General features: G+C 46.3%; 17 non-coding genes across 17 annotated transcripts; all 17 read right to left on the bottom strand.

Annotated features, from left to right (window-relative positions):
- Positions 1 to 590: 590 nt before the first annotated feature.
- Positions 591 to 662, bottom strand: TRNAG-UCC (transfer RNA glycine (anticodon UCC)). Its single transcript has one exon. It is a non-coding gene; the product is annotated as a tRNA-Gly (tRNA).
- A 1,147-nt stretch (positions 663 to 1,809) lies between these two features.
- Positions 1,810 to 1,881, bottom strand: TRNAG-UCC (transfer RNA glycine (anticodon UCC)). The gene has a single exon. It is a non-coding gene; the product is annotated as a tRNA-Gly (tRNA).
- A 739-nt stretch (positions 1,882 to 2,620) lies between these two features.
- On the bottom strand, positions 2,621 to 2,692 carry TRNAG-UCC (transfer RNA glycine (anticodon UCC)). Its single transcript has one exon. It is a non-coding gene; the product is annotated as a tRNA-Gly (tRNA).
- Positions 2,693 to 3,014: 322 nt separating this feature from the next.
- TRNAG-UCC (transfer RNA glycine (anticodon UCC)) lies at positions 3,015 to 3,086 on the bottom strand. The gene has a single exon. It is a non-coding gene; the product is annotated as a tRNA-Gly (tRNA).
- Positions 3,087 to 3,821: 735 nt separating this feature from the next.
- TRNAG-UCC (transfer RNA glycine (anticodon UCC)) lies at positions 3,822 to 3,893 on the bottom strand. The gene has a single exon. It is a non-coding gene; the product is annotated as a tRNA-Gly (tRNA).
- A 2,347-nt stretch (positions 3,894 to 6,240) lies between these two features.
- Positions 6,241 to 6,312, bottom strand: TRNAG-UCC (transfer RNA glycine (anticodon UCC)). The gene has a single exon. It is a non-coding gene; the product is annotated as a tRNA-Gly (tRNA).
- A 338-nt stretch (positions 6,313 to 6,650) lies between these two features.
- TRNAG-UCC (transfer RNA glycine (anticodon UCC)) lies at positions 6,651 to 6,722 on the bottom strand. Its single transcript has one exon. It is a non-coding gene; the product is annotated as a tRNA-Gly (tRNA).
- A 321-nt stretch (positions 6,723 to 7,043) lies between these two features.
- TRNAG-UCC (transfer RNA glycine (anticodon UCC)) lies at positions 7,044 to 7,115 on the bottom strand. Its single transcript has one exon. It is a non-coding gene; the product is annotated as a tRNA-Gly (tRNA).
- A 1,556-nt stretch (positions 7,116 to 8,671) lies between these two features.
- Positions 8,672 to 8,743, bottom strand: TRNAG-UCC (transfer RNA glycine (anticodon UCC)). The gene has a single exon. It is a non-coding gene; the product is annotated as a tRNA-Gly (tRNA).
- A 572-nt stretch (positions 8,744 to 9,315) lies between these two features.
- Positions 9,316 to 9,388, bottom strand: TRNAG-UCC (transfer RNA glycine (anticodon UCC)). Its single transcript has one exon. It is a non-coding gene; the product is annotated as a tRNA-Gly (tRNA).
- A 4,076-nt stretch (positions 9,389 to 13,464) lies between these two features.
- On the bottom strand, positions 13,465 to 13,536 carry TRNAG-UCC (transfer RNA glycine (anticodon UCC)). Its single transcript has one exon. It is a non-coding gene; the product is annotated as a tRNA-Gly (tRNA).
- A 740-nt stretch (positions 13,537 to 14,276) lies between these two features.
- Positions 14,277 to 14,348, bottom strand: TRNAG-UCC (transfer RNA glycine (anticodon UCC)). Its single transcript has one exon. It is a non-coding gene; the product is annotated as a tRNA-Gly (tRNA).
- A 1,556-nt stretch (positions 14,349 to 15,904) lies between these two features.
- Positions 15,905 to 15,976, bottom strand: TRNAG-UCC (transfer RNA glycine (anticodon UCC)). Its single transcript has one exon. It is a non-coding gene; the product is annotated as a tRNA-Gly (tRNA).
- Positions 15,977 to 16,310: 334 nt separating this feature from the next.
- TRNAG-UCC (transfer RNA glycine (anticodon UCC)) lies at positions 16,311 to 16,382 on the bottom strand. The gene has a single exon. It is a non-coding gene; the product is annotated as a tRNA-Gly (tRNA).
- A 332-nt stretch (positions 16,383 to 16,714) lies between these two features.
- Positions 16,715 to 16,786, bottom strand: TRNAG-UCC (transfer RNA glycine (anticodon UCC)). Its single transcript has one exon. It is a non-coding gene; the product is annotated as a tRNA-Gly (tRNA).
- A 741-nt stretch (positions 16,787 to 17,527) lies between these two features.
- TRNAG-UCC (transfer RNA glycine (anticodon UCC)) lies at positions 17,528 to 17,599 on the bottom strand. Its single transcript has one exon. It is a non-coding gene; the product is annotated as a tRNA-Gly (tRNA).
- Positions 17,600 to 17,933: 334 nt separating this feature from the next.
- On the bottom strand, positions 17,934 to 18,005 carry TRNAG-UCC (transfer RNA glycine (anticodon UCC)). The gene has a single exon. It is a non-coding gene; the product is annotated as a tRNA-Gly (tRNA).
- Between the last annotated feature and the right edge of the window lie 247 nt (positions 18,006 to 18,252).

Here is an 18,252-nt window from a genome sequence, read left to right as displayed (position 1 = left end):
ACAGTGTCTGCAGTTTAGAATGTGAATTGCAGCTGACAGGTTCTCCTCACAGTCCATCATCTGTCAAGAAGGCAGTCACTTTTACTTAGTTGCCCACGGGGTCGAAACCAGCTTGGGCCCACTCATTCTTCTCACTTTTCATCATGAAAGCGCAAGCACAGGAGATAGGTGAGAAAAACTCAAAGGATGCGTTGGCCGGGACTCGAACCCGGGTCAACTGCTTGGAAGGCAGCTATGCTCACCACTATACACCAACGCTTGACACTAAAAGGACTATTTTTCTTTTCTCGCTCACATAATTTTCCTAGTGAAATCAAAGCAAAGCTGACTCTGTCAGCTGCAATTGATGTTCCAAATGGCTGACACTGTTAGCTCATGTGTCTTCCTGACCTAAGAGCTACCTGACAGTGTCTGCAGTTTAGAATGTGAATTGCAGCTGACAGGTTCTCCTCAACAGTCCATCATCTGTCAGAAGGCAGTCACTTTTACTTAGTTGCCCACGGGGTCGAAACCAGCTTGGGCCCACTCATTCTTCTCACTTTTCATCATGAAGCGCAAGCACAGGAGATAGGTGAGAAAAACTCAAAGGATGCGTTGGCCGGGAATCGAACCCGGGTCAACTGCTTGGAAGGCAGCTATGCTCACCACTATACCACCAACGCTTGACACTAAAAGGACTATTTTTCTTTTCTCGCTCACGTAATTTTCCTAGTGAAATCAAAGCAAAGCTGACTCTGTCAGCTGCAATTGATGTTCCAAATGGCTGACACTGTTAGCTCATGTGTCTTCCTGACCTAAGAGCTACCTGACAGTGTCTGCAGTTTAGAATGTGAATTGCAGCTGACAGGTTCTCCTCAACAGTCCCATCATCTGTCAAGAAGGCAGTCACTTTTACTTAGTTGCCCACGGGGTCGAAACCAGCTTGGGCCCACTCATTCTTCTCACTTTTCATCATGAAAGCGCAAGCACAGGAGATAGGTGAGAAAAACTCAAAGGATGCGTTGCCGGGAAATCGAACCCTGGGTCAACTGCTTGGAAGGCAGCTATGCTCACCACTATACCACCAACGCTTGACACTAAAATGGACTATTTTTCTTTTTCTCGCTCACTAATTTTCCTAGTGAAATCAAAGCAAAGCTGACTCTGTCAGCTGCAATTGATGTTCCAAATGGCTGACACTGTTAGCTCATGTGTCTTCCTGACCTAAGAGCTACCTGACAGTGTCTGCAGTTAGAATGTGAATTGCAGCTGACAGGTTCTCCTCAACAGTCCATCATCTGTCAAGAAGGCAGTCACTTTTACTTAGTTTGCCCACGGGGTCGAAACCAGCTTGGGCCCACTCATTCTTCTCACTTTTCATCATGAAAGCGCAAGCACAGGAGATAGGTGAGAAAAACTCAAAGGATGCGTTGGCCGGGAATCGAACCCGGGTCAACTGCTTGGAAGGCAGCTATGCTCACCACTATACCCACCAACGCTTGACACTAAAAGGACTATTTTTCTTTTTCTCGCTCACTAATTTTCCTAGTGAAATCAAAGCAAAGCTGACTCTGTCAGCTGCAATTGATGTTCCAAATGGCTGACACTGTTAGCTCATGTGTCTTCCTGACCTAAGAGCTACCTGACAGTGTCTGCAGTTTAGAATGTGAATTGCAGCTGACGGTTCTCCTCAACAGTCCATCATCTGTCAAGAAGGCAGTCACTTTTACTTAGTTGCCCACGGGGTCGAAACCAGCTTGGGCCCACTCATTCTTCTCACTTTTCATCATGAAAGCGCAAGCACAGAGATAGGTGAAAAAACTCAAAGGATGCGTTGGCCGGGAATCGAACCCGGGTCAACTGCTTGGAAGGCAGCTATGCTCACCACTATACCACCAACGCTTGACACTAAAAGGACTATTTTTCTTTTCTCGCTCACTAATTTTCCTAGTGAAATCAAAGCAAAGCTGACTCTGTCAGCTGCAATTGATGTTCCAAATGGCTGACACTGTTAGCTCATGTGTCTTCCTGACCTAAGAGCTACCTGACAGTGTCTGCAGTTTAGAATGTGAATTGCAGCTGACAGGTTCTCCTCAACAGTCCGTCATCTGTCAAGAAGGCAGTCACTTTTACTTAGTTGCCCACGGGGTCGAGAACCAGCTTGGGCCCACTCATTCTTCTCACTTTTCATCATGAAAGCGCAAGCACAGGAGATAGGTGAGAAAAACTCAAAGGATGCGTTGGCCAGGAATCGAACCCGGGTCAACTGCTTGGAAGGCAGCTAATGCTCACCACTATACCACCAACGCTTGACACTAAAGGACTATTTTTCTTTTCTCGCTCACTAATTTTCCTAGTGAAATCAAAGCAAAGCTGACTCTGTCAGCCTGCAATTGATGTTCCAAATGGCTGACACTGTTAGCTCATGTGTCTTCCTGACCTACGAGCTACCTGACAGTGTCTGCAGTTTAGAATGTGAATTGCAGCTGACAGGTTCTCCTCAACAGTCCGTCATCTGTCAAGAAGGCAGGCACTTTACTTAGTTGCCCACGGGGTCGAAACCAGCTTGGGCCCACTCATTCTTCTCACTTTTCATCATGAAAGCGCAAGCACAGGAGATAGGTGAGAAAAACTCAAAGGATGCGTTGGCCGGGAATCGAACCCGGGTCAACTGCTTGGAAGGCAGCTATGCTCACCACTATACCACCAACGCTTGACACTAAAAGGACTATTTTTCTTTTTCTCGCTCACTAATTTTCCTAGTGAAATCAAAGCAAAGCTGACTCTGTCAGCTGCAATTGATGTTCCAAATGGCTGACACTGTTAGCTCATGTGTCTTCCTGACCTAAGAGCTACCTGACAGTGTCTGCAGTTTAGAATGTGAATTGCAGCTGACAGGTTCTCCTCAACAGTCCATCATCTGTCAAGAAGGCAGTCACTTTTACTTAGTTGCCCACGGGGTCGAAACCAGCTTGGGCCCACTCATTCTTCTCACTTTTCATCATGAAAGCGCAAACACAGAAAAACTCAAAGGATGCGTTGGCCGGGAATCGAACCCGGGTCAACTGCTTGGAAGGCAGCTATGCTCACCACTATACCACCAACGCTTGACACTAAAAGGACTATATTTCTTTTTCTCGCTCACTAATTTTCCTAGTGAAATCAAAGCAAAGCTGACTCTGTCAGCTGCAATTGATGTTCCAAATGGCTGACACTGTTAGCTCATGTGTCTTCCTGACTAAGAGTCTACCTGACAGTGTCTGCAGTTTAGAATGTGAATTGCAGCTGAAGGTTCTCTCAACAGTCCGTCATCTGTCAAGAAGGAAGTCACTTTTACTTAGTTGCCCACGGGTCGAAACCAGCTTGGGCCCACTCATTCTTCTCACTTTTCATCATGAAGCGCAAGCACAGGAGATAGGTGAGAAAAACTCAAAGGATGCGTTGGCCGGAATCGAACCCGGGTCAACTGCTTGGAAGGCAGCTATGCTCACCACTATACCACCAACGCTTGACACTAAAAGGACTATTTTTTCTTTTCCTCGCTCACTAATTTTCCTAGTGAAATCAAAGCAAAGCTGACTCTGTCAGCTGCAATTGATGTTCCAAATGGCTGACACTGTTAGCTCATGTGTCTTCCGACCTAAGAGCTACCTGACAGTGTCTGCAGTTTAGAATGTGAATTGCAGCTGACAGGTTCTCCTCAACAGTCCATCATCTGTCAAGAAGGCAGTCACTTTTACTTAGTTGCCCACGTGGGTCGAAACCAGCTTGGGCCCACTCATTCTTCTCACTTTTCATCATGAAAGCGCAAGCACAGGAGATAGGTGAGAAAACTCAAAGGATGCGTTGGCCGGGAATCGAACCCGGGTCAACTGCTTGGAAGGCAGCTATGCTCACCACTATACCACCAACGCCTGTGACACTAAAAGGACTATTTTTCTTTTTTCTCGCTCACTAATTTTCCTAGTGAAATCAAAGCCAAAGCTGACTCTGTCAGCTGCAATTGATGTTCCAAATGGCTGACAATGTTCTAGCTCATGTGTCTTCCGGACCTAAGAGCTACCTGACAGTGTCTGCAGTTTAGAATGTGAATTGCAGCTGACAGGTGCTCCTCAACAGTTCATCATCTGTCAAGAAGCAGTCACTTTTACTTAGTTGCCCACGGGGTGAAACCAGCTGGGGCCCACTCATTCTTCTCACTTTTCATCATGAAAGCGCAAGCACAGAAAAACTCAAAGGATGCGTGTGGCCGGGAATCGAACCGGTCAACTGCTTGGAAGGCAGCTATGCTCACCACTATACCACCAACGCTTGACACTAAAAGGACATATTTTTCTTTTTCTCGCGCACTAATTTTCCTAGTGAAATCAAAGCAAAGCTGACTCTGTCAGCTGCAATTGATGTTCCCAATGGCTGGACACTGGTTAGCTCATGTGTCCTTCTGACTAAGAGCTACCTGACAGTGTTGTGCAGTTTAGAATGTGAATTGCAGCTGACAGGTTCTCCTCAACAGTCCATCATCTGTCAAGAAGGCAGTCACTTTTACTTAGTTGCCCACGGGGTCGAAACCAGCTTGGGCCCACTCATTCTTCTCACTTTTCATCATGAAAGCGCAAGCACAGAAAAACTCAAAGGATGCGTTGGCTGGGAATCGAACCCGGGTCAACTGCTTGGAAGGCAGCTATGCTCACACCTATACCACCAACGCTTGACACTAAAATGGACTATTTTTCTTTTTCTCGCTCACTAATTTTCTAGTGAACATCAAAGCAAAGCTGACTCTGTCAGCTGCAATTGATGTTCCAAATGGCTGACACTGTTAGCTCATGTGTCTTCCTGACCTAAGAGCTACCTGACAGTGTCTGCAGTTTAGTAGAATGTGAATTGGCAGCTGACAGGTTCTCCTCAACAGTCCGTCATCTGTCAAGAAGGAAGTCACTTTTACTTAGTTGCCCACGGGGTCGAAACCAGCTTGGGCCCACTCATTCTTCTCACTTTTCATCATGAAAGCGCAAGCACAGGAGATAGGTGAGAAAAACTCAAAGGATGCGTTGGCCGGGAATCGAACCCGGGTCAAACTGCTTGGAAGGCAGCTATGCTCACCACCTATACCACCAACGCTTGACACTAAAAGGACTATTTTTCTTTTTCCTCGCTCACTTAATTTTCCTAGTGAATCAAAGCAAAGCTGACTCTGTCAGCTGCAATTGATGTTCCAAATGGCTGACACTGTTAGCTCATGTGTCTTCCTGACCTAAGAGCTACCTGACAGTGTCTGCAGTTTAGAAATGTGAATTGCAGCTGTACAGGTTCTCCTCAACAGTCCATCATCTGTCAAGAAGGCAGTCACTTTTACTTAGTTGCCCACGGGGTCGAAACCAGCTTGGGCCCACTCATTCTTCTCACTTTTCATCATGAAAGCGCAAGCACAGAGATAGGTGAGAAAAACTCAAAGGATGCGTTGGCCGGGACTCGAACCCGGGTCAACTGCTTGGAAGGCAGCTATGCTCACCAACTATACCACCAACGCTTGACACTAAAAGGACTATTTTTCTTTTTCTCGCTCACTAATTTTCCTAGTGAAATCAAGCAAAGCTGACTCTGTCAGCTGCAATTGATGTTCCAAATGGCTGACACTGTTAGCTCATGTGTCTTCCTGACCTAAGAGCTACCTGACAGTGTGTGCAGTTTAGAATGTGAATTGCAGCTGACAGGTTCTCCTCAACAGTTCATCATCTGTCAAGAAGGCAGTCACTTTTACTTTAGTTTGCCCACGGGGTCGAAACCAGCTTGGGCCCACTCATTCTTCTCACTTTTCATCATGAAAGCGCAAGCACAGACAAAACTCAAAGGATGCGTTGGCCTGGGAATCGAACCCGGGTCAACTGCTTGGAAGGCAGCTATGCTCACCACTATACCACCACGCTTGACACTAAAAGGACTATTTTTCTTTTTCTCGCTCACTTAATTTTCCTAGTGAAATCAAAGCAAAGCTGACTCTGTCAGCTGCAATTGATGTTCCAAATGGCTGACACTGTTAGCTCATGTGTCTTCCTGACCTAAGAGCTACCTGACAGTGTCTGCAGTTTTAGAATGTGAATTGCAGCTGACAGGTTCTCCTCAACAGTCCGTCATCTGTCAAGAAGGAAGTCACTTTTACTTAGTTGCCCACGGGGTCGAAACCAGCTTGGCCCACTCATTCTTCTCACTTTTCATCATGAAAGCGCAAGCACAGGAGATAGGTGAGAAAAACTCAAAGGATGCGTTGGCCGGGAATCGAACCCGGGTCAACTGCTTGGAAGGCAGCTATGCTCACCACTATACCACCAACGCTTGACACTAAAAGGGACTATTTTTCTTTTTCTCGCTCACTAATTTCCTAGTGAAATCAAAGCAAAGCTGACCTCTGTCAGCTGCAATTGATGTTCCAAATGGCTGACACTGTAGCTCATGTTTCTTCCTGACCTAAGAGCTACCTGACAGTCTGTCTGCAGTTTAGAATGTGAATTGCAGCTGACAGGTTCTCCTCAACAGTCCATCATCTGTCAAGAAGGCAGTCACTTTTACTTAGTTGCCCACGGGGTCGAAACCAGCTTGGGCCCACTCATTCTTCTCACTTTTCATCATGAAAGCGCAACGCACAGGAGATAGGTGAGAAAAACCTCAAAGGATGCGTTGGCCGGGAATCGAACCCGGGTCAACTGCTTGGAAGGCAGCTATGCTCACCACTATACCACCAACGCTTGACACTAAAAGGACTATTTTTCTTTTTCTCGCTCACTAATTTTCCTAGTGAAATCAAAGCAAAGCTGACTCTGTCAGCTGCAATTGATGTTCCAAATGGCTGACACTGTTAGCTCATGTGTCTTCCTGACCTAAGAGCTACCTGACAGTGTCTGCAGTTTAGAATGTGAATTGCAGCTGACAGGTTCTCCTCAACAGTCCATCATCTGTCAAGAAGGCAGTCACTTTTACTTAGTTGCCCACGGGTTGAAACCAGCTTGGGCCCACTCATTCTTCTCACTTTTCATCATGAAAGCGCAAGCACAGAAAAACTCAAAGGATGCGTTGGCCGGGAATCGAACCCGGGTCAACTGCTTGGAAGGCAGCTATGCTCACCACTATACCACCAACGCTTGACACTAAAAGGACTATTTTTCTTTTTCTCGCTCACTAATTTTCCTAGTGAAATCAAAGCAAAGCTGACTCTGTCAGCTGCAATTGATGTTCCAAATGGCTGACACTGGTTAGCTCATGTGTCTTCCTGACCTAAGAGCTACCTGACAGTGTGTGCAGTTTAGAATGTGAATTGCAGCTGACAGGTTCTCCTCAACAGTCATCATCTGCCAAGAAGGCAGTCACTTTTACTTAGTTGCCCACGGGGTCGAACCAGCTTGGGCCCACTCATTCTTCTCACTTTTCATCATGAAAGCGCAAGCACAGAAAAACTCAAAGGATGCGTTGGCTGGGAATCGAACCCGGGTCAACTGCTTGGAAGGCAGCTATGCTCACCACTATACCACCAACGCTTGACGCTAAAAGGACTATTTTTCTTTTTCTCGCTCACTAATTTTCCTAGTGAAATCAAAGCAAAGCTGACTCTGTCAGCTGCAATTGATGTTCCAAATGGCTGACACTGTTAGCCTCATGTGTCTTCCTGACCTAAGAGCTACCTGACAGTGTCTGCAGTTTAGAATGTGAATTGCAGCTGACAGGTTCTCCTCAACAGTCCATCATCTGTCAAGAAGGCAGTCAACTTTTACTTAGTTGCCCACGGGGTTCGAAACCAGCTTGGGCCCACTCATTCTTCTCACTTTTCATCATGAAAGCGCAAGCACAGGAGATAGGTGGAGAAAAACTCAAAGGATGCGTTGGCCAGGGAATCGAACCCGGGTCAACTGCTTGGAAGGCAGCTATGCTCACCACTATACCACCAACGCTTGACACTAAAAGGACTATTTTTCTTTTTCTCGCTCACTAATTTTCCTAGTGAAATCAAAGCAAAGCTGACTCTGTCAGCCTGCAATTGATGTTTCCAAATGGCTGACACTGTTAGCTCATGTGTCTTCCTGACCTAAGAGCTACCTGACAGTGTCTGCAGTTTAGAATGTGAATTGCAGCTGACAGTTCTCTCAACAGTCCATCATCTGTCAAGAAGGCAGTCACTTTTACTAGTTGCCCACGGTGGTCGAAACCAGCCCTTGGGCCCACTCTTCTTCTCACTTTTCATCATGAAAGCGCAAAGCACAGGAGGATAGGCATGAAAAAACTCAAGAGATGCGTTGGCCGGGAACGAACCCGGGTCAACTGCATTGGAAGGCCGCTATGCTCACCACTATACCACCAACGCTTGACACTAAAAGGACTATTTTTCTTTTTTCTCGCTCACTAATTTTCCTAGTGAAATCAAAGCAAAGCTGACTCTGTCAGCTGCAATTGATGTTCCAAATGGCTGACACTGTTAGCTCATGTGTCTTCCTGACCTAAGAGCTACCTGACAGTGTCTGCAGTTTAGAATGTGAATTGCAGCTGACAGGTTCTCCTCAACAGTCCATCATCTGTCAAGAAGGCAGTCACTTTTACTTAGTTTGCCCACGGGGTCGAAACCAGCCTTGGGCCCAACTCATTTCTTCTCTCACTTTTCATCATGAAAGGCGCAAGCACAGGAAGATAGGTGAGAAAACTCAAAGGATGCGTTGGCCGGGAATCGAACCCGGGTCAACTGCTTGGAAGGCAGCTATGCTCACCACTATACCACCAACGCTTGACACTAAAAGGACTATTTTTCTTTTTCTCGCAGTCACTAATTTTCCTAGTGAAATCAAAGCAAAGCTGACTCTGTCAGCTGCAATTGATGGTTCCAAATGGCTGACACTGTTAGCTCATGTGTCTTCCTGACCTAAGAGCTACCTGACAGTGTCTGGTAGCCGGGAATCAGAACCCGGGTCCAACGGCTTGGAAGGCCGCTATGCTCACCACTATACCACCAACGCTTGACAACTAAAAGGACTATTTTCGTTTTTCTCGCTCACTAATTTTTCCTAGTGAAATCAAAGCAAAGCTGACTCTGTCAGCTGCAATTGATGTTCCAAATGGCTGACACTGTTAGCTCATGTGTCTTCCTACCTAAGAGTCTACCTTGACAGTGTCTGCAGGTTTAGAATGTGAATTGCAGCTGACAGGTTCTCCTCAACAGTCCTCATCATCTGTCAAGAAGGCAGTCACTTTTTACTTAGTTGCCCACGGGGTCGAGAACCAGCTTGGGCCCCACTCATTCTTCTCACTTTTCATCATGAAAGCGCAAGCACAGGAGATAGGTGAAAAAAACTCAAAGGATGCGTTGGCCGGGAATCGAACCCGGGTCCAACTGCTTGGAAGGCAGCTATGCTCACCACTATACCACCAACGCTTGACACTAAAAGGACTATTTTTCTTTTTCTCGCTCACTAATTTTCCTAGTGAAATCAAAGCAAAGCTGACTCTGTCAGCTGCAATTGATGTTCCAAATGGCTGACACTGTTAGCTCATGTGTCTTCCTGACCGAAGAGCTACCTGACAGTGTCTGCAGTTTAGAATGTGAATTGCAGCTGACAGGGTTCTCCTCAACAGTCCATCATCTGTCAAGAAGGCAGTCACTTTAACTTAGTTGCCCCACGGGGTCGAAACCAGCTTGGGCCCACTCATTTCTTCTCACTGTTCATCATGAAAGCGCAAGCACAGGAGATAGGTGAGAAAAACTCAAAGGATGCGTTGGCCGGGACTCGAACCCGGGTCAACTGCTTGGAAGGCAGCTATGCTCACCACTATACCACCAACGCTTGACACTAAAAGGACTATTTTTTCTTTTCTCGCTCACTAATTTTCCTAGTGAAATCAAAGCAAAGCTGACTCTGTCAGCTGCAATTGATGTTCCAAATGGCTGACACTGTTAGCTCATGTGTCTTCCTGACCTAAGAGCTACCTGACAGTGTCTGCAGTTTAGAATGTGAATTGCAGCTGACAGGTTCTCCTCAACAGTCCATCATCTGTCAAGAAGGCAGTCACTTTTACTTAGTTGCCCACGGGGTCGAAACCAGCTTGGGCCCACTCATTCTTCTCACTTTTCATCATGAAAGCGCAAGCACAGGAGATAGGTGAGAAAAACTCAAAGGATGCGTTGGCCGGGAATCGAACCCCGGGTCAAACTGCTTGGAAGGCAGCTATGCTCACCACTATACCACCAACGCTTGACACTAAAAGGACTATTTTTCTTTTTCTCGCTCACTAATTTTCCTAGTGAAATCAAAGCAAAGCTGACCTCTGTCAGCTGCAATTGATGTTCCAAATGGCTGACACTGTTAGCTCATGTGTCTCCCTGACCTAAGAGCTACCTGACAGTGTCTGCAGTTTAGAATGTGAATTGCAGCTGACAGGTTCTCCTCAACAGTCCCATCATCTGTCAAGAAGGCAGTCACTTTTACTTAGTTGCCCACGGGGTCGAAACCAGCTTGGGCCCACTTATTCTTCTCACTTTTCATCATGAAAGCGCAAGCACAGGATATAGGTGAGAAAAACTCAAAGGATGCGTTGGCCGGGAATCAAACCCGGTCAACTGCTTGGAAGGCAGCTATGCTCACCACTATACCACCAACGCTTGACACTAAAAGGACTATTTTTCTTTTTCTCCTCGCTCACTAATTTTCCTAGTGAAATCAAAGCAAAGCTGACTCTGTCAGCTGCAATTGATGTTCCAAATGGCTGACACTGTTAGCTCATGTGTCTTCCTGACCTAAGAGCTACCTGACAGTGTCTGCAGTTTAGAATGTGAATTGCAGCTGACAGGTTCTCCTCAACAGTCCATCATCTGTCAAGAAAGCAGTCACTTTTACTTAGTTGCCCCACGGGGTCGAAACCAGCTTGGGCCCACTCATTCTTCTCACTTTTCATCATGAAAGCGCAAGCACAGGAGATAGGTGAGAAAAACTCAAGGATGCACCCGGTCCAACTGCTTGGAAGGCAGCTATGCTCACCACTATACCACCAACGCTTGACACTGAAAGGACTATTTTTTCTTTTTTCTCGCTCACTAATTTTCCTAGTGAAATCAAAGCAAAGCTGACTCTGTCAGCTGCAATTGATGTTCCAAATGGCTGACACTGTTAGCTCATGTGTCTTCCTGACCTAAGAGCTACCTGACAGTGTCTGCAGTTTAGAATGTGAATTGCAGCTGACAGGTTCTCCTCAACAGTCCATCATCTGTCAAGAGGCAGTCACTTTTACTAGTTGCCCACGGGTCGAAACCAGCTTGGGCCCACGCATTCTTCTCACTTTTCATCATGAAAGCGCAAGCACAGGAGATAGGTGAGAAAAACTCAAAGGATGCATTGGCCGGGAATCGAACCCGGGTCAACTGCTTGGAAGGCACGCTATGCTCACCACTATACCACCAACGCTTGACACTAAAAGGACTATTTTTCTTTTTCCTCGCTCACTAATTTCCTAGTGAAATCAAAGCAAAGCTGACTCTGTCAGCTGCAATTGATGTTCCAAATGGCTGACACTGTTAAGCTCATGTGTCTTCCTGACCTAAGAGCTACCTGACAGTGTCTGCAGTTTAGAATGTGAATTGCAGCTGACAGGTTCTCCTCAACAGTCCATCATCTGTCAAGAAGGCAGGTCACTTTTACTTAGTTGCCCACGGGGTCGAACCAGCTTGGGCCCACTCATTCTTCTCACTTTTCATCATGAAAGCGCAAGCACAGGAGATAGGTGAGAAAAACTCAAAGGATGCGTTTGGCCGGGAATCGAACTCGGGTCAAACTGCTTGGAAGGCAGCTATGCTCACCACTATACCACCAACGCTTGACACTAAAAGGACTATTTTTCTTTTTCTCGCTCACTAATTTTCCTAGTGAAATCAAAGCAAAGCTGACTCTGTCAGCTGCAATTGATGTTCCCAAATGGCTGACACTGTTAGCTCATGTGTCTTCCTGACCTAGAGCTACCTGACAGTGTCTGCAGTTTAGAATGTGAATGCAGCTGACAGGTTCTCCTCAACAGTCCATCATCTGTCAAGAAGGCAGTCACTTTTACTTAGTTGCCCACGGGGTCGAAACAAGCTTGGGCCCACTCATTCTTCTCACTTTTCATCATGAAAGCGCAAGCACAGGAGATAGGTGAGAAAACTCAAAGGATGCGTTGGCCGGGAACCGAACCCGGTCAACTGCTTGGAAGGCAGCTATGTTCACCACTATACCACCAACGCTTGACACTAAAAGGACTATTTTTCTTTTTTCTCGCTCACTAATTTTCCTAGTGAAATCAAAGCAAAGCTGACTCTGTCAGCTGCAATTGATGTTCCAAATGGCTGACACTGTTAGCTCATGTGTCTTCCTGACCTAAGAGCTACCTGACCAGTGTCTGCAGTTTAGAATGTGAATTGCAGCTGACAGGTTCTCCTCAACAGTCCATCATCTGTCAAGAAGGCAGTCACTTTTACTTAGTTGCCCCCGGGTCGAAACAGCTTGGGCCCACTCATTCTTCTCACTTTTTCATCATGAAAGCGCAAGCACAGGAGATAGGTGAGAAAAACTCAAAGGATGCGTTGGCCGGGAATCGAACCCAGGTTCAAACTGCTTGTGAAGGCAGCTATGCTCACCACTATACACCAATACGCTGACACTAAAAGGACTATTTTTCTTTTCTCGCTCATCATTTTCCTAGTGAAATCAAAAGCAAAGCTGACTCTGTCAGCTGCAATTGATGTTCCAAATGGCTGACACTGTTACGCTCATGTGTCTTCCTGACCTAAAGAGCTACTGACAGTGTCTGCAGTTTAGAATGTGAATTGCAGCTGACAGGTTCTCCTCAACAGTCCCATCATCTGTCAAGAAGGCAGTCACTTTTACTTAGTTGGCCCACGGGGTCGAACCAGCTTGGGCCCACTCATTCTTCTCACTTTCATCATGAAAGCGCAAGCACAGGAGATAGGTGAGAAAAACTCAAAGGATTGCGTTGGCCGGGAATCGAACCCGGGTCAACTGCTTGGAAGGCAGCTAGTGCTCCCACTATACCACCAAACGCTTGACACTAAAGGACTATTTTCTTTTTCTCGCTCCACTATTTTCCTAGTGAAATCAAAGCAAATAGCTTTAACAAAACAATCAACAAAAAGGTAAAAGAGTCATATCTTTCACCCCTCGTTGAATACTGATCAGTGGTGAGTGACTCCTTAAAAAGAGACTCTGTCAGCAGCAATTGATGTTCCAAATGGCTGACACTGTTAGCTCATGTGTCTTCCTGACCTAAGAGCTACTTGACAGTGTCTGCAGTTTAGAATGTGAATTGCAGCTGACAGGTTCTCCTCAACAGTCCATCATCTGTCAAGAAGGCAGTCACTTTTACTTAGTTGCCCAAGGGGTCGAAACCAGCTTGGGCCCACTCATTCTTCTCACTTTTCATCATGAAAGCGCAAGCACAGGAGATAGGTGAGAAAAACTCAAAGGATGCGTTGGCCGGGAATCGAACCCGGGTCAACTGCTTGGAAGGCAGCTATGCTCACCACTATACCACCAACGCTTGACACTGAAAGGACTATTTTTCTTTTTCTCGCTCACTAATTTTCCTAGTGAAATCAAAGCAAAGCTGACTCTGTCAGCTGCAATTGATGTTCCAAATGGCTGACACTGTTAGCTCATGTGTCTTCCTGACCTAAGAGCTACCTGACAGTGTCTGCAGTTTAGAATGTGAATTGCAGCTGACAGGTTCTCCTCAACAGTCCCATCATCTGTCAAGAAGGCAGTCACTTTTACTTAGTTGCCCACTGGGTCGAAACCAGCTTGGGCCCACTCATTCTTCTCACTTCATCATGAAAGCGCAGCACAGGAGATAGGTTGAGGAAAACCTCAAAGGATGCGTTGGCCGGAATCGAACCCGGGTGCAATCTGCTTGGAAGGCAGCTATGCTCACCACTATACCACAACGCTTGACACTAAAAGAGACTATTTTTCTTTTTCTCGCTCAATAATTTTCCTAGTGAAATCAAAGCAAAGCTGACTCTGTCAGCTGCAATTGATGTTCCAAATGGCTGACACTGTTAGCTCATGTGTCTTCCTGACCTAAGAGCTACCTGACAGTGTCCTGCAGTTTAGAATGTGAATTGCAGCTGCCAGGTTCTCCTCACAGTCCATCATCTGTCAAGAAGGCAGTCACTTTTACTTAGTTGCCACGGGGTCGAAACCAGCTTGGGCCCACTCATTCTTCTCACTTTTCATCATGAAAGCGCAAGCACAGGAGATAGGTGAGAAAAACTCAAAGGATGCGTTGGCCGGGAATCGAACCCGGGTCAACTGCTTGGAAGGCAGCTATGCTCACCACTATACCACCAACGCTTGACACGAAAAGGACTATTTTTCTTTTCTCGCTCACGTAATTTTCCTAGTGAAATCAAAGCAAAGCTGACTCTGTCAGCTGCAATTGATGTTCCAAATGGCTGACACTGTTAGCTCATGTGTCTTCCTGACCTAAGAGCTACCTGACAGTGTCTGCAGTTTAGAATGTGAATTGCAGCTGACAGGTTCTCCTCAACAGTCCATCATCTGTCAAGAAGGCAGTCACTTTTACTTAGGTTGCCCACGGGGTCGAAACCAGCTTGGGCCCACTCATTCTTCTCACTTTTCATCATGAAAGCGCAAAGCACAGGAGATAGGTGAGAAAAACTCAAAGGATGCGTTGGCCGGGAATCGAACCCGGGTCAACTACTTGGAAGGCAGCTATGCTCACCACTATACCACCAACGCTGACACTAAAAGGACTATTTTTCTTTTTCTCGCTCACTAATTATTCCTTAGTAAATCAAAGCAAGAAGCTGACTCTGTCAGCTGCAATTGATGTTCCAAATGGCTGAACACTGTTAGCTCATGTGTCTTCCTGACCTAAGAGCTACCTTGACAGTGTCTGCAGTTTAGAATGTGAATGCAGCTGACAGGTTCTCCTCAACAGTCCATCATCTGTCAAGAAGGCAGTCACTTTTAACTTAGTTGCCCCGGGGTCGAAACCAGCTTGGGCCCACTCCTTCTTCTCACTTTTCATTCAGAAAGCGCAAGCACAGGAGATAGGTGAGAAAAACTCCAAAGGATGCGTTGGCGGAATCGAACCCGGGGTCAACTGCTTGGAAGGCAGTTATGCTCACCACTATACCACCACGCTTGACACTAAAAGGACTATTTTTCTTTTCTCGCTCACTAATTTTCCTAGTGAAATCAAAGCAAAGCTGACCTCTGTCAGCTGCAATTGATGTTCCAATGGCTGACACTGTTAGCTCATGTGTCTCCCTGACCTAAGAGCTACCTGACAGTGTCTGCAGTTTAGAATGTGAATTGCAGCTGACAGGTTTCTCCTCAACAGTCCATCATCTGTCAAGAAGGCAGTCACTTTTACTTAGTTGCCCACGGGGTCGAAACCAGCTTGGGCCCACTCATTCTTCTCACTTTTCATCATGAAAGCGCAAGCACAGGAGATAGGTGAGAAAAACTCAAAGGATGCGTTGGCCGGAAATCGAACCCGGGTCAACTGCTTGGAAGGCAGCTATGCTCACCACTATACCACCAACGCTTGACACTAAAAGGACTATTTTTCTTTTTCTCGCTCACGTAATTTTCCTAGTGAAATCAAAGCAAAGCTGACTCTGTCAGCTGCAATTGATGTTCCAAATGGCTGACACTGTTAGCTCATGTGTCTTCCTGACCTAAGAGCTACCTGACAGTGTCTGCAGTTTAGAATGTGAATTGCAGCTGACAGGTCTCCTCAACAGTCCATCATCTGTCAAGAAGGCAAGTCACTTTTACTTAGTTTGCCCACGGGGTCGAAACCAGCTTGGGCCCACTCATTCTTCTCACTTTTCATCATGAAAGCGCAAGCACAGGAGAGAGTGAGAAAAACTCAAGGATGCGTTGGCCGGGAATCGAACCCGGGTCAACTGCTTGGAAGGCAGCTATGCTCACCACTATACCACCAACGCTTGACACTAAAAGGACTATTTTTCTTTTTCTCGCTCACTAATTTTCCTAGTGAAATCAAAGCAAAGCTGACTCTGTCAGCTGCAATTGATGTTCCAAATGGCTGACACTGTTAGCTCATGTGTCTTCCTGACCTAAGAGCTACCTGACAGTGTCTGCAGTTTAGAATGTGAATTGCAGCTGACAGGTTCTCCTCAACAGTCCATCATCTGTCAAGAAGGCAGTCACTTTTACTTAGTTGCCCACGGGGTCGAAACCAGCTTGGGCCCACTCATTCTTCTCACTTTTCATCATGAAAGCGCAAGCACAGGAGATAGGTGAGAAAAACTCAAAGGATGCGTTGGCCGGGAATCGAACCCGGGTCAACTGCTTGGAAGGCAGCTATGCTCACCACTATACCACCAACGCTTGACACTAAAAGGACTATTTTTCTTTTCTCGCTCACTAATTTTCCTAGTGAAATCAAAGCAAAGCTGACTCTGTCAGCTGCAATTGATGTTCCAAATGGCTGACACTGTTAGCTCATGTGTCTTCCTGACCTAAGAGCTACCTGACAGTGTCTGCAGTTTAGAATGTGAATTGCAGCTGACAGGTTCTCCTCAACAGTCCATCATCTGTCAAGAAGGCAGTCACTTTTACTTAGTTGCCCACGGGGTCGAAACCAGCTTGGGCCCACTCATTCTTCTCACTTTCATGATGAAAGCGCAAGCACAGGAGATAGGTGAGAAAAACTCAAAGGATGCGTTGGCCGGGAATCGAACCCGGGTCAACTGCTTGGAAGGCAGCTATGCTCACCACTATACCACCAACGCTTGACACTAAAAGGACTATTTTTCTTTTTCTCGCTCACTAATTTTCCTAGTGAAATCAAAGCAAAGCTGACTCTGTCAGCTGCAATTGATGTTCCAAATGGCTGACAACTGTTAGCTCATGTGTCTTCCTGACCTAAGAGCTACCTGACAGTGTCTGCAGTTTAGAATGTGAATTGCAGCTGACAGGTTCTCCTCAACAGTCCATCATCTGTCAAGAAGGCAGTCACTTTTACTTAGTTGCCCACGGGGTCGAAACCAGCTTGGGCCCACTCATTCTTCTCACTTTTCATCATGAAAGCGCAAGCACAGGAGATAGGTGAGAAAAACTCAAAGGATGCGTTTGGCCGGGAATCGAACCCGGGTCAACTGCTTGGAAGGCAGCTATGCTCACCACTATACCACCAACGCTTGACACTAAAAGGACTATTTTTCTTTTTCTCGCTCACTAATTTTCCTAGTGAAATCAAAGCAAAGCTGACTCTGTCAGCTGCAATTGATGTTCCAAATGGCTGACACTGTTAGCTCATGTGTCTTCCTGACCTAAGAGCTACCTGACAGTGTCTGCAGTTTAGAATGTGAATTGCAGCTGACAGGTTCTCCTCAACAGTCCATCATCTGTCAAGAAGGCAGTCACTTTTACTTAGTTGCCCACGGGGTCGAAACCAGCTTGGCCCACTCATTCTTCTCACTTTTCATCATGAAAGCGCAAGCACAGGAGATAGGTGAGAAAAACTCAAAGGATGCGTTGGCCGGGAATCGAACCCGGGTCAACTGCTTGGAAGGCAGCTATGCTCACCACTATACCACCAACGCTTGACACTAAAAGGACTATTTTTCTTTTTCTCGCTCACTAATTTTCCTAGTGAAATCAAAGCAAAGCTGACTCTGTCAGCTGCAATTGATGTTCCAAATGGCTGACACTGTTAGCTCATGTGTCTTCCTGACCTAAGAGCTACCTGACAGTGTCTGCAGTTTAGAATGTGAATTGCAGCTGACAGGTTCTCCTCAACAGTCCATCATCTGTCAAGAAGGCAGTCACTTTTACTTAGTTGCCCACGGGGTCGAAACCAGCTTGGGCCCACTCATTCTTCTCACTTTTCATCATGAAAGCGCAAGCACAGGAGATAGGTGAGAAAAACTCAAAGGATGCGTTGGCCGGGAATCGAACCCGGGTCAACTGCTTGGAAGGCAGCTATGCTCACCACTATACCACCAACGCTTGACACTAAAAGGACTATTTTTCTTTTTCTCGCTCACTAATTTTCCTAGTGAAATCAAAGCAAAGCTGACTCTGTCAGCTGCAATTGATGTTCCAAATGGCTGACACTGTTAGCTCATGTGTCTTCCTGACCTAAGAGCTACCTGACAGTGTCTGCAGTTTAGAATGTGAATTGCAGCTGACAGGTTCTCCTCAACAGTCCATCATCTGTCAAGAAGGCAGTCACTTTTACTTAGTTGCCCACGGG

This window comes from Dendropsophus ebraccatus, chromosome 6 (genome assembly GCF_027789765.1).
Source record: "Dendropsophus ebraccatus isolate aDenEbr1 chromosome 6, aDenEbr1.pat, whole genome shotgun sequence".
Lineage (NCBI taxonomy): Eukaryota > Metazoa > Chordata > Amphibia > Anura > Hylidae > Dendropsophus > Dendropsophus ebraccatus.
The sequence above is the reverse complement of the archived record's forward strand: the minus strand, read 5'-3'. Positions and strand labels throughout refer to the sequence as shown.